The following is a 7479-nucleotide window of genomic DNA, read 5'->3' on the forward strand; positions in this document are numbered from 1 at the left end:
ACTCACCAGTTTGTGTGACTTTATGAGGGGAGTGGTTAAGTGAGAATTGAGACAAGATGAACAATTCGGAGTAGTGAGTTTTTTGCAAGTGAATGTCGTAAAGTGAAAGATTGGGAATATAACTAGTGAAACGACGATGTGAGGATGAGTATTAAGGAGAGTCTACGTTGGATTGAAAATTTGTGAACCGTATAGTCGACATAATTTTAACAAGGCAGTGACTTAAAGAAGAATTATCAGAGTTGCGCAGCGGAAGCATTATGTGGCACTGTTGTTATAAAACTTGTAATAAGTGAAGGACTATATGTCAGAAGCCTGTGAAGTGGATTTATCTTGATGTTTGGACTGATATACTATTGGAATGAGTGCGATGAGCCAGGGTGCTCTATTGTATCGTAGATTAATGTGAATCTCGTAAGGATAGTAATGTGAATGTGTCGTTATGAAACCGTTATTGGATTTTTATGACCGAGTGATTATTAGAGTGCGGAGTTACTGGAGTATTGGTGGTGTTGTGTTACCTCAAATTTTTGGTAGTAATGGCGAGTAAAGTTGTTGGTACCTTTTGTTAATTATCGGCGTATAGTTGGTAGGTATATGTGCGAGAGTGAAGCGACGTTCGTATGTCGATATAAAAGGTGTCGAAATGGCAAGAACATGTGTATCGATTTATATCTTGTAGAGTCGTTGTTGTCCTGAAGAGGTAGTGATTGAAGTTATTACCAAGTGCGATTTGAATACAAGAGATTTGAAATACGAGGTTGTGTTTGAGATGGTGTTGTCGAATAGATTTTCAAGGACGAAAATATTCTAAGTGGGGGAGAGTTGTAACGCCCGAAAATTCGATTATTCGCTTAATCTAGACGTTCGGAGTGTTTAGTGAAGTTTTTGTATTTTGAGATGATTTAGTCAGTATTAGTTCGGGATAGCGGATCGATATTTAATCAAGAGTTTTGATATTTTCAGTATTAGAAATATTATTGGAATAATATTTGAAGTTTTGGGAATTTTCTGAGTAATTAAGATTAAACCGGAAATATGATATATTGGTCGAATTTGGATTGTCGGTGTTATTTTAAAAAGCGTATTTGAATTTATTAAGTTAAAAGACAGATTTTAGTCAGATAGTCAGAAAATAATATTGAGGATAATATTATTTACAAGTCGGAATTTATTATATTGTTGGAATATTAATAAAAGTGATATTTTGATTTAATTGGAGTTATTTATCATATTGGGCCTAAATTTAGTTGTAAAGATTAATAAAGAAGAGTTATTGAATGCTAAGCCCAATTGGAATATTATATTAGGGTTTTAGAGATTTAAGAGTAGTGTTGTCATAGTGAGGAAAGAAGAATAGAAGAGAAAAAGGCAACTTTTGGAGGAGAAGAACAAGCTTAGAGATTCCATCCATGGTGTCAAATTGAAGGTGCAATTGGAGACCCATTGAGTTGCTTTTACTTATAAGACAAGGGTGGGGTTCTCTTCCTATAATGGGGCTCATGAACAATTGTATGTTGGGGATTAGGGATTTAGGTTAATATTTTGCCGTGATAATTGCTACCGAAAGTTGAAAATTTTGTTGTTGCTTGTTGCCGTTTGTTACTGTTTAGGTATACTGGAAATGCTGAGTTTGTGCGTAATACCCCTTTGACGGGCAGCTTAGCTTGCTATGTTCATTTTCTGTTCATTTTTGTGACTTGTTCATACTTTAACTCATTAAACTACTTCCTTATTTCATTTGCATGTTACTAGTCCCTTATTCTTTTTTTTATGGCTGAAAACGTGGATCTCTTTTAGTTGTGTTCTGTTTTGTTTCTTGTAGCATTTTGGGTATAGCATATTGAATATGTAGTTTTGGTACAGCATATTATAACATTCAAGAGTCAATTACCAAAGAACAAAAACAATAGGAGTTGGTAAATTATTACTGGGATAATATAATAAGTAGGAGGTTTGTAATATAGAATTAACAAAATGCAAAACAGTCCTGTTTGATTGAAATAGCCGAATTAGACCGTAAAATTATTTGTCCGGAATTTGATGAAAATTTACGTGGTAGCTAAGTTTAATTAGTAGATTAACGTGGTGATGTTATTTTGTTGAAATTGTGATATTTTAATAATCGACTGAAATTGGGTTTTAATTTAAATATTCTTTATAATTAAATTATAATAATTTAATAAAATTGTCAATAGAGTTGTTAGAGTTATCAATAGAGTTGTTAAAATTGTCAATAGAGTTGTTAAAATTGTCAATAGAGTTGTTAGAGTTGTTTTGAATTATTAAGAGTCATACTTTTGTTTGTTTTGAGTAATTCTGACATGTTTAGAGTTGTCAGTGTATACTGTCGGTGTTTGCTTTTCATTAGAACTTTAACAATTCATATCTTTTAAACCGTAACTCCGTTCGAGTCCTCGTGACGATATGTGATTGTGATGAGTATGTTGTGTTGTCTTATTTGTCGAGTCACATTTCATATGCATACTCTGTGACGGCCTGGATTGACAAACTAGTGACGAAGGCTTATGCCTTGTGCCTCTGAATTGGGCAATTGGTGACGGGGGCTGAAGCTCCGATTGGTACCACATGCATATACAAGAGTCATGTCCCATGTGTCTTATGTGATTCATAGTTATGACGTTTTGTGACTATATCGTGATTGTATTCCATGACTTGTTAAATGATGGAAGTATGTGAAGATGTAAATTGATGATTTTATGATTAGTATGATGATATTAATATTTGTGAATGCGATTAACTGAATATGTCTGGTGTGACTTATATCTGATGTTTTGTGTTTAGATGTATATGTGATGTTTTGAGTTTAGATGTTTATGCGATGTTTTAAGACTAGATGTATGACTTATATGCTATGACGTTGTGGGATTGGAATTGTGATTTATACTTGTGATGTATCATGACTTGACTTACAATGTAAATGAATGAGACTTATATGTAATTGATGTGAATATGAATTGTGGTGACTCGTTGTGAGATGTAAAACATGTGAGATTTGTGAATTAGTGAAAGCATGAAGTGTATAACAATATTAATACTTGCGATTGTTAGAACAAGATTTGTTCTGATCAATATTCTTAGTTTTGATGATAACAAGGATATGAATTTTGTATGAGATAATGTGGTACTCTAATACACTGCAATTTCCCTTTCAGGAAATATATAAAGAGTATGCACAATTCAGCGCAAGAAGCACTGACTCAGAAGGTTCAGCATGCAACATCAAAACATGGTCTGGCAAGACATCAGAAGATGGTCAAAGGAGAATCAGAACATGGGTCTATGGAAGCATCAGAAGAACTTGAGTTCAGAAGCAGAAGCACTGAAGTTCTCATGGTATCACGCTCAGAAGCACTTCAAGGTCAGAAGACAAGAAGATGCTCTGCACCAAGTTGTTTGACTCTGATGATATTTAAACGTTGTATACACAAACATCAGATCAGAAGCAAGTACAAGATGGCAGGCTACGCTGACTGACAAAAGGAACGTTAGAAGCTATTAAAGGCAACGTCAGTAGACACAGCGTAAACAAGGCTCGAGGTAGTTGACAAAAGAGTGAAACATTAAATGCAATGTTGTACGGAATACGCAAAGCATTAAATGCTCCCAACGGTCATCTTCTCAAGTGCCTATAAATATGAAGTTCTGATGAGAAGCAAGGTTACTGATTCTGACGAATTCTGTGAATACTAACTTGCTGAAACGCTGTTCAAATCAAAGCTCACAAACTTCATCTTCATCAAAGCTCACTGCATTGCTGTTGTAATATATTAGTGAGATTAAGCTTAAACTTTAAGAGAAATATCATTGTTGTGATTATAGCTTTTCAGAAGCATTGTAATACTCTTAGAATTGATTACATTAATTTGTAAGTAACTAGAGTGATCAGGTTTGATCAGGAAACTCTAGGAAGTCTTAGCTTGTGTCTAAGCAGTTGTATCTAGAGTGATCACGTGGTGGTCAGGATACTCTAGAAAGGCTTAGCTTGTGTCTAAGAAGTTGTTCCTAGAGTGATCAGGTTGTGATCAGGATACTCTAGAAGACTTAGTCGTGGGCTAAGTGGAAAACCATTGTAATCTGTTAAGATTAGTGGATTAAATCCTCAGGTGAGGTAAATCACTCCAAGGGGGTGGACTGGAGTAGTTTAGTTAACAACGAAACAGGATAAAAATAACTGTGCATTTTGTTTTTATCGTTCAAGTTTTTAAACTACACTTATTCAACCCCCCCCCCTTTCTAAGTGTTTTTCTATCCTTCAATTGGCATCAGAGCGCCGGTTCTAAGGTGCAAGCACTTAACCGTGTTTAGAAAAGATTCAGGAAGAGAAAAACGCTTCAATAAAAGATGGCTGGTGAAATTCCAACAAACCCACCTGCATCTACATTTGGCTCTGCTGAGCAATATAATGGTAACAATGGTTATACTAGACCACTAGTATTTGATGGTGAAAACTTTGAATACTGGAAAGATAAACTGGAAAGTTACTTTCTTGGTCTAGATGGTGAACTATGGGATCTTCTGATGGATGGTTACAAACATCCAGTGAAAGCTAGTGGCGTAAGGCTTACATGGCAAGAAATGGATGATGATCAGAAGAAGCTTTTCAAGAATCATCATAAATGTAGGACTGTTTTGTTGAATGCTATCTCTCATGCTGAGTATAAGAAGATATCTAACAGGCAAACGGCCTATGATATATATGAGTCATTGAAAATGACCCATGAGGGAAATGCTCAAGTCAAGGAGACTAAAGCTCTTGCTCTAATCCAAAGATATGAAGCCTTCAAGATGGAGGATGATGAAAACATTGAGAAGATGTTCTCAAGATTTCAAACGCTAACTGCTGGATTAAGAGTTCTGGACAAAGGCTACACCAAGGCTGATCATGTAAAGAAGATTATCAGAAGCTTAGCCAGAAGATGGGGTCCAATGGTAACAGCATTCAAGATTGCAAAGAATCTGAATGAAGTTTCTTTGGAAGAGCTTATCAGTGCCTTGAGAAGCCATGAAATAGAGCTGGATGCAAACGAGCCTCAGAAGAAAGGTAAGTCTATTGCATTAAAATCTAATGTTAAAAAATGCACTAACGCTTTTCAGGCTAGAGAAGAAGATTCTGAAGAATCAGAATCAGAAGAAGAAGATGAACTGTCCATGATCTCCAGAAGGGTAAACCAACTCTGGAAGAGCAAGCAAAGGAAGTTCAAAGGCTTCAGAAGTTCAAAGAGATTTGAACAAGGAGAATCTTCTGGTGACAGAAGATCTGACAAGAAGAAAGCTGTTTGCTACGAGTGCAATGAGCCTGGACATTTCGAGAATGAATGTCCAAAACTTCAGAAGGAGAATCCCAAGAAGAAGTTTCATAAGAAGAAAGGTCTTATGGCAACATGGGATGATTCTGAATCAGAATCAGAATCAGACTCTGAAGGAGAGCAAGCCAACTTCGCGCTGATGGCTACAAAAGATGATGGATCAAAATCTACGTCAGAATCAGATTCTGAAGAGGTATTTTCTGAACTATCTAGAGAAGAGTTAGTTTCTAGTTTAACAGAACTTCTGGAACTCAAGGCTCATCTTAGTATCAAATACAAAAAGCTGAAGAAGCAGTTTGAATTTGAAACTAAGAAGCTGGAAGTGGAAAATTCTGAACTGAAGGAAAAAGTTTTAAATCTATCCAAAGATAGTGGGTCCCCTTCTGAAACAGAAAAATCCATTCCAAGTCTCAATCATATTCTGAAAGAATATGACTCGAGCTTCAGAAAGTTCTTATCTAGAAGTATTGGCAGAAGTCATCTTGCTTCTATGATATATGGTGTTTCTGGAAACAGAAGGTTTGGTTTTGGCTATGAGGGTGATACCTCACATAAATTTGAACCTATTGATGATCTGAAGATCACATACAAGCCATTGTATGATCAGTTCAAATATGGCCATGACATGATATTAGGCTCACTTCACATGCACAGAGCTTTAATATTGTTCACACCTAGAAGCATGTGACACATCCTAAGAAATATCATGCTGACAAACCTAAAGAATATCATGCTGTTCCTCCTGTTAAATATTATGCTAAACCCAAGTTCAATCAGAACTTGAGGAGAACTAACAAGAAAGGACCCAAGAAATTGTGGGTACCTAAGGAGAAGATAATTTCTGTTGCAGATATCCTTGGCTGCAAAGAGGACAAAAAGCAAAATGTCATGGTACTTGGACTCTGGGTGCTCGCGACACATGATGGGAAGAAGGTCTACATTCCAAGACCTGGTGCTTAAACCAGGTGGAGAAGTCAAATTTGGAGGAGATAAGAAGGGCAAAATCATTGGCTCTGGAACCATAAGTCTTGGTAACTCTCCTTCCATAACTAATGTACTTCTTGTAGAAGGATTAACGCATAACTTATTGTCCATAAGTCAATTAAGTGACAATGGTTATGATATAATCTTCAATCAAAAGTCTTGCAAGGCTGTAAGTCAGAAGGATGGCTCAATCCTATTTACAGGCAAGAGAAAGAACAACATTTATAAGATTGAGCTTTCAGATCTTGAGAAGCAGAAGGTGACTTGCCTTATGTGTGTTTCTGAAGAGCAATGGGTCTGGCACAGAAGATTAGGACATGCTAGTTTGAGAAAGATTTCTCAGATTAACAAACTAAATCTGGTCAGAGGACTCCCTAATCTGAAATACAAATCAGATGCTCTTTGTGAAGCATGTCAGAAGGGCAAGTTCTCCAAACCTGCATTCAAGTCTAAGAATGTTGTTTCTTCCTCAAGGCCGTTAGAACTCTTGCACATTGATTTGTTTGGCCCAGTCAAAATAGCATCTGTCAGAGGGAAGAAATATGGATTAGTCATCGTAGATGATTATAGCCGCTGGACATGGGTAAAGTTCTTAAAACACAAGGATGAGTCTCATTCAGTGTTCTTTGAATTCTGCACTCAGATCCAATCTGAGAAGGAGTGCAAGATCATAAAGGTCAGAAATGATCATGGTGGCGAATTTGAGAACAGATTCTTTGAGGAGTTCTTCAAAGAAAATGGTATTGCCCATGATTTCTCTTGCCCTAGAACTCCACAACAAAATGGAGTTGTAGAGCGAAAGAATAGGACTCTACAAGAAATGGCCAGAACCATGATCAATGAAACCAATATGGCTAAGCACTTCTGGGCAGAAGCAATAAAAACTGCTTGTTATATTCAGAATAGAATCTCTATAAGACCTATTCTAAATAAGACTCCCTATGAATTGTGGAAGAACAGAAAGCCCAACATCTCATATTTTCATCCTTTTGGATGTGTGTGTTTTATTCTGAATAATAAAGATCATCTTGGTAAGTTTGATTCTAAAGCACAAAAGTGTTTCCTTCTTGGATATTCTGAACGCTCTAAAGGCTACAGAGTATACAATACTGAAACATTGATTGTAGAAGAATCAATCAATATCAGGTTTGATGATAAGCTTGGT

This window comes from Vicia villosa, linkage group LG4 (genome assembly GCF_029867415.1).
Source record: "Vicia villosa cultivar HV-30 ecotype Madison, WI linkage group LG4, Vvil1.0, whole genome shotgun sequence".
Taxonomy (NCBI): Eukaryota; Viridiplantae; Streptophyta; class Magnoliopsida; order Fabales; family Fabaceae; genus Vicia; species Vicia villosa.